This window comes from Ochlerotatus camptorhynchus, unplaced genomic scaffold (genome assembly GCF_037179485.1).
Source record: "Ochlerotatus camptorhynchus isolate MF236.1 unplaced genomic scaffold, CSIRO-AGI_Acam_v1.1 ptg000225l, whole genome shotgun sequence".
NCBI lineage: Eukaryota > Metazoa > Arthropoda > Insecta > Diptera > Culicidae > Ochlerotatus > Ochlerotatus camptorhynchus.
This window is the reverse complement of record NW_027040715.1, coordinates 1,424,029-1,439,513: the sequence shown is the minus strand read 5'-3', so window position 1 is coordinate 1,439,513 and position 15,485 is coordinate 1,424,029.

Here is a 15,485-nt window from a genome sequence, read left to right as displayed (position 1 = left end):
AGGTAGTGACTCCAAATCGCGATGATAAACAAAATACGACGGCTAAAGCGCGATCCCGGAGGCTGTACACGACGATGCTGACGAAGTTTGACTGCGTGGTAATGGACGACGAAACCTACGTCAAAGCCGACTACAAGCAGCTTCCGGGACAGGAGTTTTATACGGCAAAAGGAAGGGGAAAGGTAGCAGATGTTTTCAAGCACATGAAACTGTCAAAGTTCGCAAAGAAATATCTGGTTTGGCAAGCCATCTGTACCTGTGGCTTGAAAAGCAGCATTTTCATAGCTTCCGGGACTGTCAACCAAGAAATTTACGTAAAAGAGTGTTTGAATAAACGTCTGCTGCCTTTCCTGAAGAAACACGGTTGTTCCGTACTGTTTTGGCCGGATTTGGCATCTTGCCATTACGGTAAAAAGGCCATGGAGTGGTACGCCGCCAACAACGTGCAGGTGGTTCCCAAGGACAAGAACCCTCCCAACACGCCAGAGCTCCGCCCAATTGAGAAATACTGGGCTATTGTCAAGCGGAACCTAAAGAAGACCAAAAAAACTGCTAAGGGCGAGCAACAGTTCAAGGCAAACTGGCTTTCTGCGGCGAAGAAGGTGGACAAGGTGGCTGTACAAAATCTGATGGCAGGGGTCAAGCGTAAGGCCCGGCAATTCGGATTTGGAAAAGCGGAAGCCTAACTGAATATTTTTCCTGAATTTTATACTAATTGAACTTGAAAAAGAAATTTAATTTGATTTTTTAAATAAACGATTTCACCGATTTACACGCGTTTTCCCTTGTCCAAATTTTGACCGTATCACCCTTTATAGCGCTTTGCGCTTTTTTGTACGGGCTGGAAATACATCTTCGGTATGGCTATCACATGACCGGACAAGGGGTTCCATTAAGTGGTATATTTTCCGTGGTTCGTGTGAAACGGACCAGCGGACTCGTGCGCCCAAGCGATGGTCCACCTGTTAAAAGGTAGCTAAACGGAGAAGACTGAAGTTCGCTATTCCTCGGAGCATTTTTTTTCCCAATGCAACCCGATAGCGCGAACCGTTTGAGTGCGCAGCCAAAAGCGTACCAAGGAGAGGGGGATACGGTATGGCGGTATGTTGGCCCTCTTTTATCTACGGTGCGAATCCCCCTGGAAAGCACGGCTACGGTCGGTGTCCAGCTCTCGAAATGATAAATCGGAAGTCTTCCTTCCAGCCACAACTACCTCCGCAACTCTAGTTCGGCCATACTGCGCACGGGTAACCTTCCATCGCTGCTCGCCATACTGCCATAGCTCATGTGCGGCGCCATCACGCCTTGCCGCCATCGCCACGCTGACAGGAAGGTAGCCTTTCGTCACCATCATCAAGTCGTCGATTCCCCACCGTCAGCCATCAAACAACCTGCGCAGGTTGTGAGGGGTTGCCCTGATAGGGTCCTCAAAAAACTGGGCTATGAAATCGTCTGCCAAGAATTCTAAATTTAACGGCGCCGGTGGTGTAGTGGTAAGCGTGATTACCTCTCACCCCAGCAGGCCTGGGTTCAATCCCAGTCGGCGCCGCCGGGATGATCTGAGGCATAACATCTCTGATCACGCCTTCCTTCGGAAGCGAAGTAAAGCCGTTGGTCCCCGGTTCATTAGTTGATGGGTCGATAGGTAGGGTCCAGGTGTGGAAGCTGCCTTCCTAGCACGTCGGTAGCATTGGTGCTCAGCACGGAAAACAAGATCGACGGAAAAAACAAACCAAAGGAAAAAAAAAAAAAATAAATAATTCTAAATGTGTATGCCCAGCTAGCAAATATTCCCCACCCCAGCAGAACCCACCTATTTGGTTTTCGCAACGTAAGACGAGTACGTAAAAGATCCGATCGACGGTAGAATAAATCGATGATTCCGGGTATTGTGGGATACACCTTGATTGTACTACATTGTTCCCCCTAGATTCCACCCCTTGCTGAACGAATAGTTGAGGAAACACACTCACACAACCACAAACCCTCCACAGAGCCAACGGCACAAGAGACTGTAGCATCGTGTCTCTTCCTCTTTGTTCCCCAAACCCCCGTGAGAGTAAGTCGTGCGTCAGTCTGTCTCCTGGGCTGGGCGATTTCTTCCGGCTGCAATACGGGATTTCACAAGTATGCCACGTGGTCAGCTACATGTCCTAACCGTGTATTGCGGGGTTCGCGAGATGATTGCGCTAGTCTTTTCCTCTGAGGACCTTAACACGGATTAGGCAATCACGTTGAGTGTGTGACGCACGGGGGGCCGAGTTATTTGTCCGATGGCCAACGTGCACCGAATGCCCTATAGTGGTACGCAACCACGAGGCGATAGTTACACCCAGGGTAACCTAACCTGATACCACCAACCAACGGTTCGGATTCGCTTCCGATCCGAGAATTTCACCGACACCATTTCCAACCTCGAATAACTTGGCGCCAGCGATTACCAAGGTGCCATCAACACCCAAGATGTACTAGCCACCTCGTGGGTTCTGTAGAGAAAAATTTCCTTAGCATCGCACCACACATTCGCGTGAATTCCACTCAATTACCTGCTTTAATTTCTTTCTGTTTCCACGTTGTTTTTTTTTTCTTCTAATAATTTCGACTCACTCCTAAGGCCCAAACGCAATGTGGGCGGAAGCGGAATGGAAACGGGAAATTTGACAGTTATCACAAATGCCATCAACATGGCTAACCGAATACGATTTGATTCTAACTAGTTTTCAATCCAACAAGTAGGCTTACTCAGATCGGGCTTTTCCGCTACCGATGCCGTTCCGCTTCTGCTGTCATTGCGCTTGGGGCTTAATTAATCTTCTCACTGAAATGAATTTATTTAAACTGTATGTTGTTGCATATTAGTTTTTAATTTATTTATTTTTCCTAGATTTGTTTTCCGTCGATCTTGTTTCCCGTGCTGAGCACCAATGCTACCGACGCCAGGGAAGCAGCTCCCACACCTGGAACCTACCCATCGACCCATCAAATCACGAACCGGGGACCAACGGCTTTACTCCCCCACCCCCATCCGTGATCAGGGATGTTATGCCTCAGAACATCCCAGAGGCGCCGACTGGGATTGAACCCAGGCCTGCTGGGGTGAGAGGTAATCACGCTTACCGCTACACCTCCGCTTATGCCTATTAGTTAGGCAACTGAAAGTCTCTATAATAAAGAACTCAAGTAATCTATTAGTTAGGAGCTAACATATCTAACGCTTCTTATGAAACGATCTTCACTTCGTTTCAAGGTATGTTAGGGCATATTTTCATTCATGGTCATGATTTTCTCTTTACCGTCGTATACCCATCCGGAAGTCCAACCCGAATATACGAACTTTAGAATATAGATTTTAAAGAAGATTGAAGAGTTTTTGGTGTGTTGGTAGAGAGGAAAATGTAAACTTTGCGGGAGACGATGATGACGACGTCACAAAACTCGAAAGCAAATTTGCGTAACAAGAAGTAAAAGAAATCTTACCTATTTTTGCATAATGATTTTATTCTTTTATGAAGTCACCGGGAAATATCACCAAGCGATTTGTTTTTATATGATATTTCCTTACTTGAAAACTCGCTGCAACTCACAACTAGACTGCTTTTTCATGGTACACAGTGTGATAGTTCAATAATCAATAAATTATCTTAAAATTTAGTGGCGGACCATTAATAAATTTTGGAAACATACATAAATTCTATAATCCATATTAAATTTCCTATGCAAGCGCCGATCGAAACAAACGTTAAGACGTCACTACAAGTATGGTTGAGTGAACGAAAGAAACTAATCGTGCGAAGCGGAATGAAAGCCGAGTGAAAAACGAAGTGCACAAACTCATTCAGGCCTACAATTCCACTCCAGGTTGGTCGTCACCAGTGTTGCCACATGTTTTTGAATTTCAATCTGTTTTTCCATCGCAATAACCTTTTTAATCTGTATCTGGCTGACAAAAATTTGAAAAAAAATATGTATAATCTATTTATTATACAGCGTGAATTTACCTAAATTTTCATTGAGTTCATTCATAGTTTAGAAGGAGTTTGTTCAATGTTTAGAATCTTTATAAATGACTAAAGTTTGATTTCTAAAGAATTTGTCTTTTTGTAATCTAGAAATCCTACAATCTTGTTTTTATTTAGTGATTTGAATCTTTTCTAATAGTCTGCAAATACAAAACATTAAGTGCCAGTAGTATTAAGAGACAAATTTGCTTCCGACTGAAAATTTCCTGGGTTCGTGAAAATGGCTTGTATACAGATTTGACAAAAATATTGTTAATTGAATATCGTATCTGTCACCATGTGAAATGGTTAATTAAACAAACAAAAAAGAGAAACTAATATCCCTTCCAACGAGAAATCAGAACACATGAACATCAGAAGTCCATTCAAAAATTCCAAGTCCATTCAAAGATCAAACAATCATATTTTATTTAGTAAAGAATACGTTTTGGTTTTGATGCTCATAGATTGAATTCAAGCTGCTCAAAAGAAAGAAACGATTATTTATCAGCATAAATATATATAAAAAATAACATAACAGATATTTTTCTTATTTGAAAAATCTGTAATCTGTATATACAGATATTTGCATCCAAAATTTGAAAAAAAAATCTGTATGTTAACCGATAAATCTGTATATGTGGCATCACTGGTCGTCACTGCCGACACAGTACGGCACCCTGAGAAAAATAAGTTGGTGCAAAATCAGTGACACACACACACACTCTCTCTACACGATAAGAAAAAAAATCCAAACAGCCAGTTATACCTACATTTGACTAAATTGTCTCCTTTTCTCCTTCTAATGTTGTCAAAAACGAAGAAGCAAAACCACCCAACAGCACAGATAAAAATTCTGAATTTTAAAAGTAATGTAAAAAATTTCACGTAAACTTGTATTTCATTTCACGCAACCGAGCAACTTGTAAACAATGTTGTTTAACAATAATGGGCTTTTGTATACAATATTTGCTACATTGCATGAAATGTCTCAGAACTTTACATGATATATAATGTTAACTTCTATGATATGTGACGCTCCATTTATGTGCATAATAGTAACAGAAATTTAAACTACTTTTTCGAACTGTGAGGAGTAGTAAAGTGTGGGAACCTAACGTTGAGTATAATGATATTTACCTGCTTTTGAGTACAACTAACTTACTCTTGAGCAGAAAGCTAGTGGAAAATTCCATAAGAATTGCACACAAGTTAATGAAAACTACTTTGACCCGCATTACCTACACAGCTCGAAAAAGTAGTGTTAATTTCTGTTCAGTATGATGCACATAAATGGAGCGTCACATATCATATAAGTTTACATTATATATCATGTAAAGTTCTGAGACATATCATGCAAAGTAGAAAATATTGTTTACAAAAGCCCATTGTTGCTCGATTACGTGAATTTAAATACAAGTTTACGTGAATGAATGTTTACATCACTAATAAAATTCAGAATTTTTAGCTGTGTACTTTTGGGATCCTGCACTAAAGTGCCGAGATGAGTGAAAAGAACTTACTTTTGGGTACTTTTTTTACTGTGTAAGCAAAGATGTCTAAAGGCGTAGCATAATTCAAAAGCAAATTTTCATTATGTCGAAAGTAACATTCCCACCGATCCGAGAAAAATAAAGTTTTGTTTTGATGACCGAAAAGTTATTCCTATTTCCAATTAAACGCATATAATCTCATAGTGATAGCAATGTTTAACATATTAAGCAGAGTTAAATCATACAAAGCAGATAGCTAGCTTTCATGCTAAAAAGCCCCTAATGTTATTGAAAACAAAGTGTATTTACCAGGATATTCGGGATAATTATCAATCACGTCTCCTTACGTGCAGCCCATTCATCATTTTAGGACCACCGAAATCATCTTAGCAACAAACAGTTCGATTTATTCACTTTTATAATGAGAAAGCGTAACGACGAACGTACACTTTTCACAGGTTCCCGGTTTTTTTTCCAATTCAGAAAAAAAAGTGGAATGAAGTTACCCATGACAATACGCACTGATATGAATTTACATAAGTTGTTCTAAAAAATATTCTGAAATAAATAAGCGAAGTAATAAGGGAGAGGGACTGTGATATCGTGACATAGTTTTCAAAGGGATGGTCAATAAATTGTGACAATATGTGACATAGGGACAGGGGTGGTTAATTTTTGGAAAACTTTACGTGATATAATTAATGAACGCTTCCTTATTGAAGCACACATTAGTATTTTTCAAGTGTTAATTTGATTAGCCAACGACGCTGATTCCTAAATTCACCGAAATCGCTATCTCTATTGATTTTTCCACTTGAAAAGCGATTTTAGCCTTGCATTAGTCACAGCGCTTCCGTATTCGTGCAACTATTTTCCCAACTCTTTCAAATCGAATCATCGTGCACTCGCTCACGCGGTAGGTATATGACTTCAAATGAACTTCATCGGAGGCCGCCACAAAACGCGAAGTTCAGTTCGGAAAATGTAAACAACTATCACGCTTGTTTACACCATCGGTAGAGGTAACATGTGGGGGATGCCTGAGTTGCCTTCGTCTTTGAGCTGTCATCATCCGATGGTGGCACGTGATGGAGAAGCATATGTGGTCTATTTCTGTGCGTTATGCTTGTGAGGCAGTCGATCGCCGACTCATGTGTGCCACCGGATGTTGTACAAATAGTTGTCTTCCTGCCATGTATGCATTCAATAGGTTTAAGACGGTCATTTTTATTTATGAGAGAATCCATCAGTAATTGCAAAATTTCGGTCGTCAGCAGGGCCCGGCCTGGCCGGATCATTATGTTTTAAATTTTCGGGTATGAATGATGTCCAATTCATTACAGCGGGAGATGATGCTGTCTGTCATGTTTGAAAAGGTGACGTCAATGTATTTACAAATTTCAATTACTGTTAGCATGAATGGGGACTGACACAATCATTTGCTTTTACATGATGGCAAAGCTGTGTCAGACTGAAAAGTTTGAAACCATTCTCAAATTATGCAAGAAGACGTGACCGATAAAACAGGTTTCTTCTTCATTCACCCGTTCCATTGTCGCTTTACCCAGTGGTAATCCTCAGTGGCTATAAATTTTTAAATTAATAATTCAGCCGTATTTCTTCCAACCAATTTGTAGGGAGCCTCGTAATGGGTCGCAATAAAACAACAGATCAGACACCGCTTATAGCACTTTGTAACGACTTCTTAAATTGTCGGACAAGCAATATACGCATGATTCCCGTGTGTAGTAAATAATTCACTGGATCCAGCACCAGCAGGGCTCTGAGTCGGTAAAATAGTAACCCTCGAAAACATTTTATGCATTTCGATAAAAACAAGCCGACGAAAGATGAAACTCCTGCAGCATCGCAGTAATGATCGCGCCCGAAAAAAAAAGAGAGTTGTACCCACATACCCGAATTTCGAAACTTTTACGATTCGAGTAATGACGTGTGACACCCTTGAAGGTGGAGGCACGTATCAAATTTCTGCACAAACGCACTGGCGTCGACGTCCGTCATTGCAAAGCGATTGCCATTCTCCCCCAGACTACTCGCTCTTTGAATTTTTGCAAGTGAGATGTTAACGGCCACAGTCAACTTCGACAGCTGACAATTCGCTTCGGTATGTCAGTTCAGCCTGGCAGCGGCAGTTCTCGCGGAAATCTCTCGGAACATGATAAACATAAAAATGTGCAACGCGGATTGCGGTGCGGGAGAATGAGCATCGAAAAGAAACGAGCGGAGGTATGAAAAAAATCCGCAGATAATTCATAAGGATCTGAACGTGATCGAATTTAATGCTCAGTCATATTCAGGGTTGTTGGTTGAGGCACCGGCACTGCCTTCTACGGTGTGGTGAAAGAGATAAGTGGCGCATACGGATAGTGAGAGGAGTGGTAATCAATTAATAAAGGGTAATTTATACGGTGTACATATTTCAGATCGTTTTGACAGGGGTGCAGGCTTCGCTTCGACTGCATTATGCGTTAATTTTAATCTTTTGGCTTGGCAGGTATCAGATTTCGGTGATTCGTAGATACTAGGCCCTAGACTTTCAGAGGAGACGAAACAACTTTCAATGATATGCAGACCAAAAGTATCGTTTCGCCTTTTACAGTCGAAAGGCGATAAAATTTCATCCACCATCGCAAAACGCCACTTAGGGTTAGTCCAAAGATTAGGGAGCAATTTAACGATTATATGGTAGATTTATCGGGGTTGTGTCATTTCGCTGAAGGACGTTTCGCCAAGGGAAATTTCATCGAATGGGTCATTTCGCGGAATAGGTCATTTCGCCGAATTTCAATCATGAATCAATATAAAGCTATATCCATTTAGAATCCGGAATAATAACATCATCTGTACCTCGGTAACGGATTGACGTACAAATAATTTAAACACATCAAAACAAAGGTAATTCACTATACTTTTAGGAAAAAATATCAAAACAAATCATTTCTCTTCGTTTCTAATGAAAATTTGCACTTTCTTTTTTATTCCTCCCAAACGCTGCACACCTCCGGAGTCAACTTCCTTGGCACATTTGTTCCACATTTTGGTCATCTGAATCGCGTCCCGAGCCGTTTTTCCACATTTTTTAAGCTTCCGCTTCATTATTGCCCAAAATCTCTCGATGGGCCGGAACTGCGGGCAGTTGGGTAGATTTATGTTTTTATCGATGAAATCTACGTTATTATTGCGGTACCACTGGATGACTTCCCGGCTGTAGTGGCAACTCGCCAAATCTGGTCAAAACTTCACGGGACCTTTGTGGGCTTTAATGAAAGGTATTTCGCGGTTTTTAAGGCATTCTTTCTTGTACAGCTTCGAGTCCATCGTCTTATTCGTCACGAACACAGCTGCATATCCCTTGCCAAATCATCAGTTTTTTTTTGCAAATTTGTCCATAAAAGCAAACTTAAACTTCGCAGGAACATCTCCTCGTGCCGTCGCCATGTAGAATTTTCGGCCAGGAAGCTGTATGAAATCCATTTTGACGTAGGTTTCTTCGTCGATGAGCAGGCATCCTTGGTATTTCGTCAAAACCTGCTGGTAAAATTTCCGAGCTCGAGTTTTGGTGACGAAACTTTGCTTCAATTTGGTTGCTTGCTGGCTCGATAAGAACGATATCCTGCTCGCAAAAGAATTCTTCGAACGGTACTGCGAGCAGCAGCGTATTTTTGTGCGATTTCATTATCTGATAGTCCAGGGTTTGCTCTAACGGTTCTCAACACCTTGTGGTTCAGCTTGCGGTCATATGTTCCACTACGACGCTTACCTTGAGGCACTCGATCCACGCTCTTTCGCTCCCTGAAACGTTTGAGCACATCATCCACGGTTGATTTGGCGATTTTCAACGTTATTGCGATTTTTATTGCTGACCACGTTGGATTATCAACGTGGGTGTGCAGAATGTTTTCTCTCCTCTCGGCTTCCATCTGGAATAATTTTTGACTCACTGCACGAAACACCGTGAAATTTATACCACAGAGAGTGGACGCCTAGCAAAACAAACCGCTGTAAAAAAAAATTCTTGCAGCGGTCACTTTCCGTGCCGCTGCAACACAAAAAGTGATTCCGGATTCTAACTGGACGGAACTTTAAAATTAAATTGAATTCGAAACGCATTTAAACAATAGATATTCTTATGTAAAGCGACCCTATTGATGTTTGTTCATGCTATTGCAAGAAAAAGAATAATAATTAGAATATGTATTGGATTAGAAATATGAATAAAAACACTAAAAGATAGAAATTTCGGTTGAAATGAGCTCAATAAAATTTAAAGTCAGATCTACCTTACAGCCGAAAACATAAGTTTCAAGTTTTTTTTTAAAGAATGCATTCTTGTACGTCTTCTCAGCAGTGTGGGATCGGAAAAGAAATGAACAGACCGAAAAAAACCGTTTCTATATAACTTCCAATAGAGGTTTTTTTTTTATAAACGCATGCTCTGTGTGAAAAAGCAATGTACGCTCTAGATAACGACACAATTGATTATAAAAAGAAACAAGAGTAAAAGTGTGAATTTTTTTTTTTAGTTTAAAAAAGGAAAGTAATCATTAAAATGAAATATGTTGATTATTTAGAAAATTATGAAATCAGTACTATTCGAAAGAACTGCTCATGTTTAAAAGAAGGGAACATTCATATATATCAAAAATATTAATTATTAAAAAAAAATCTGAAATCAGCTCAACTTGAAAGAACTGGTTATGTTTAAAAGAAGGAAATATTTCTGCAAATGTAAAACTATGATTATTTAAAAATTTCCGAAATCAGGATTCCTATAAATCAAAAATATCTATTATTTGAAAATTTCTGAAATCAGTACAACTCAAAAGAACTGCTCATATTCAAAAGAAGGAAGCATTACATTTGAATAGATTGCCAGGTTGAAACAATCTAACCTTCTTCATATTTTTTCGAGGCTGATTCAAAACTTAATGAGCTTTGAGAAAATTTCAAAACCGTATAAAATGGATTGCTTTGGATGGGCAAAATGACCCATTCGGTGAAATGACCCATTCGGTGAAATGACCTTCGGCAAAATGTCCCGCTCCCCTGTCTCGACCAACCTGGGAGAACGAGCCCTATTCCTCACTGAACCAAAGAGCATGGGACTATGTACAAAATAATGGCATACATATGATTTTCAAAAGCTTGTAGTATCGCTTTTCAATTTGCAAACCACGCACAAAACATTCTCGCTGTAAATTCGTCACGTTTATTGTAAAGCACAAATAACTTTATAATGGCTTAAATAGGGCTAAGCTGTCTTTCGCCAAGTTTTTCTCCATAAAATTTCCCATATTTCTATTGTACTTTATTTATAATATAGGCATGATTGATACCCACTTTTGATGATTAAAGGCCATAATGTTCCTAAGAGCTCACAATTTTAGAGATTTTGAAAAATAGTAACAAAAAAATTGACCAAAAAATGCCGTTAAAATTTTTCTCTTCTAGTTTGGAACCTTAGGAGTCTGTAAAAAAAATGTAAAAGGGTAAGGTTTTAATAGAGTTTTAATAAATAAAAATATTTTTTCGACGTTGGCTTTGAAAACTGGACTTTTTTCAAAAATCTCTTCAGGATGACCTCTACACAACATTTCCCAAAGTTGCCGCCTTACAAAAGTTTGTTTCTCATACCCTTAGCTATCATGTGGAGGGTGAGCCTCAAGATTTCCTGAAAAAGTGAAATTTTGGGCCAACCTAGTGCACACGTCCTTGTTCATTAGTTCGAATTACCATAAACTGTATCGAAGACTGATCGGAAAGTAAAATCGAGTTCTTCAAAGATTTCCTCATCATATTAAATGGATCAAAAATTCTTATCATGTGGAAAAGCTTCAAATGATCGACAATTAGAATTAAATCCTTTGAATATTATCTCACCATATAAGGTTGATCAGGAATTCTGCCGAATCATCAAAAATTATATCGAGAACCTACGACTGATCGGAAATTGGAATCCAAACCTCCATATATTTCCTTATCATATCGAATTGATCAAACATTCTTCTGAAGATCTTCGATCAGTTATAAGGTATTTTCAAAATAGAGGGTTGATCAGGAATCATGTCGGAGATCTTCAAATGACCAAAAATTTAAAGTAAACCCTTTGAATAATCTCAAAGATCAGGAATTCTTCCGAATTATCAGAAATTATACCGACGACCTTCGCCTAATAGAAAAAAAATAAATTGATCTGGAATTTTTCTGATGATCTTCGGTCAGTTAGAGCATATTTAAAAATGTAAGGATGATCAGGAATTATTTCGAAGACCTTCAAATAATCAAACATTGAAATTAAGTCCCATGAATCCCACCATATCAGGTTGATCAGGAGTTCTTCCGAATCATCAGAAATTATATCGAAGACCTTCGACTAATAGGAAATTGCAATCTAGTTCTCCATACATTCCGTCATCATAACTAATTGATCAGGAATTCTTCTGATGATCTTCGGTATCCAAACTTGAGGCAGTGGATTCAATTTCCGGTCTAGTCGAGGAAATCTTTCGTGTTGGAAATGTTCTCGACTTTGCTGGGCGTAGAGTAACAGTGTTCTTTGTTGCACTTCCACATATATTAATTGAGAGCTTCCTATGCCAACCAATGCTTGACTTTGTATATTGTGCGACAACAATATACAAATTCAAGCATTGGTTGGCATATGAAGCCCTCAATTAATATCTGTGGAAGTGCATGAAAGAACACTAAGACCCACTGCGTCCCACTTGCCTAATAGTTAAATTTAACCCGGGTTCGGAAATCCTCATGGGGCCTCATAGCCTAGTCAGCAAAGGCACAGTATTATCAATCCCGAGGCGTCGGGTTCGATTTCCGGTCTGGTCGAGGGAATCTTACGGGTTGAAAATTTCTCGACTCTGCTGGACATGGAGCAGCGAATCCAAACACATAAAGCAACCAACGATACAGACAAAACGGTTGCTACGACAACCATGATAAACTCGCTCTGCAACATAGCTCGATCGGAGTGGTAGAAGGATAATGGTATAGTGCTTCCCTGTTTTGATGCAATATACACGGATGAGGACATAGCTTGATCTGAATCGAGAAAAGACATAACAATTTCCCATTAACACACGTGTATCCTCTTCGGTTTTATTTCGTGAAGCAGCTTGTCAACAATTTGCTCGTTTCCTTCTACCGCCCCGAGTGAGCTGTGTCGCACGGGCTTCTTGCCTTGAAAAGAGGAAGAATATTATATTATTATTATTGCTTTCTATTTCTGACATAGAGTTATCATTCAGTTCGTTAATCGCTTGTCATTTTGAAGGCATGAACTAGCCTTCGGCTAAAAATCTCTATTATTAAGGTTTAAAAAAAAGCTTGTCTTTTTGTCATTTGGAGATATTTTTGATTCCTTGACATAGAGTATCATTGTGCTTGCCACACAATATGCAAATTAATGCATTGGTATTGGCATCGAAAGCTCTCAAACAATAACTCTGTGGAAGTGCATTTAGAACACAAAGTTAAGATCACGCAATAGAGATCACCAAGCGCAATCTCACGCACACTAAAATCCAACATCGATATATACAAATAAAAAAGAAGAAGGAGAAGTAGAAGAAGAAGAACCAAAAAGGTATCGCGATATCACAACTACTTCTAAAGGTAACGGTAAAAAATCACGAGTATCAGCGAGCCAGTCGTCGATGCTTTCTGCGATTTCAACAAGGTATTCAGCGTAACCTTAAACTACACCCGAAATCCTTCCTGAACTACGTGAACGAGCAACGCAGAGAATCTGGCCTCCCATCGTCAAAGGAACTGAACAGTGAAGTCGCTTCCACTCCGCAGGATATTTGCCACCTTTTTTCTGTCAATTTTGTCAGTGTGTTCACTGATGAGAGACTAAGTGACGACCATGTTTCCCTCGCAGCCAGGAACATCCCACTAAATGGTCAAACGCTGGGTGCAATTGATGTCAACATTGAGATGATTTCTAACGCTGCAACGCAGCTCAAATCGTCCTTCAACCCTGGACCCGATGGAGTTCCGTCCGTGTTTTTGAAGAAACATATTGCTTGCTTGTTAACTCCACTTCACCGTCTATTCCGTATGTCCCTCTCCAGTGGTATATTTCCATCCGCCTGGAAATTTGTACACATTATTCCTGTCCACAAAAGGGAAGCAAACGAGCCGTGGATAACTATCGTGGAATTACATCGCTGAGTTCTGTTTCGAAACTATTCGAGCTTGTTATTATGTAACCGTTGCTCTCTCACAGCAAGCAGTATCTGAGTGCTGATCAACATGGGTTTACTGGTGGTCGCTCTACAACCACCAATCTGCTATGCCTCACATCCTATATTACCGATAGTATGACTGAACGGGTACAGACGGACGTTATATATACCGATCTATCCGCGGCATTCGATAAGTTGAATCATGACATTGCGATTGCTAAACTCGACAGGCTTCGGGTGAGCGGTAATCTCTTGAGTTGGTTCCGTTCGTATCTTACTGGTCGCCAACTTATGGATGCTATAGGACATTGCAAATCAGCTAGCTTCTTTGCCACATCAGGTATACCGCAGGGAAGCCATCTGGGACCGTTGATTTTTCTACTCTACTTCAACGACGTGAATCTGGTTATCGAAGGACCTCGATTATCGTATGCAGACGACCTCAAAATATTTTTACGAATTTGCTCGATCGCTGACTGCCACAATCTTCAACATCAGCTTAATGTCTTCGCCAGTTGGTGTACTTTAAATCGAATGGTAGTGAACCCAGGAAAGTGCTCTGCCATAACGTTCTCACGAAAAAAGCAACCAATTGTATTCAGCTATGACCTGCTTGGAACGACACTCGAACGCGTGAATCAGGTGAAAGACCTGGGTGTGGTGTTGGATTCACAGCTAACATGCAGGCAACACATTTCTAATGTCATCGATAAGTCGTCTAGGACTTTAGGATTCATCTTCAGGATAGCTAAGAATTTCACCGATGTCTACTGCTTAAAATCTCTTTACTGCTCCCTCGTACGATCGACGCTTGAGTATTGTTCTGCGGTTTGGAATCCGAATTATAACAATGGTGCCGAGAGAATCGAATCTGTTCAACGTCGCTTTCTTCGTTTTGCGCTTCGTAGACTGATCCGCTTCGGCTGCCCAGCTACGAGAGTCGTTGCCAACTGATATACCTTGAACCTCTCAGGATTAGAAGGGACGCCAGCAGAGCTTTGATTATCAGGGACGAATAGATTGTGAGGCTATCCTGAGGCAAACTGACTTAAACGTGCAACCCCGACCACTCCGTAACAACATCATGCTGAGACTACCACTGCGTCGCACGAACTACAGGGTGTGTTCAACAGAGTCGCACCTGTATTCGACTTTCACCTCACACGAGATGCGCTTCGTCGGAGATTCTCATCTGTTTTCGCCGGCCGCAGTGACTGACAGAGATATTAGTGTATTTCCATTTATGTTTTTTTTTTAATTCTGACCATGTTGCTTTGTTTTTCTTTCTGTGATTATTTGACTTAAAATTTTACTATTATTATTATTATGATTAGTATTATTTACATCATTTGGGATACAGCCAGCCTGTTGATGTATGGCAACAATAACGCACGGTCTCAATCACACTTTTGTGCATCTGGAAAACTGCATAAGCTAATATGCGATAAGGATCATATGCGAAAAAGAAGAAAAAGTTCGAAATTCCCTGCCCATGTTCGACCCAACGGTTTTTGGGAAGAGCTCTGCCATGTTAGTGAAAATCTAACTTCTTATCTGTCAGAAAAAAAAAAACCACGCTCGGATAACAGGGTTAATCGATAAATTTCCAACTGCCACCTTTACACCATGACTTAAATTGAGCTCGGCAATTGGCAGCCTAAGTTAATAGTAGACTTTAGCTCGTATAAGAGCGTCAAAGTCAAGCAGAAGAAAACAAATATTGTGCTATTTCGTAGATTTCCACATACATAATACGTTTTAGAGTGTCC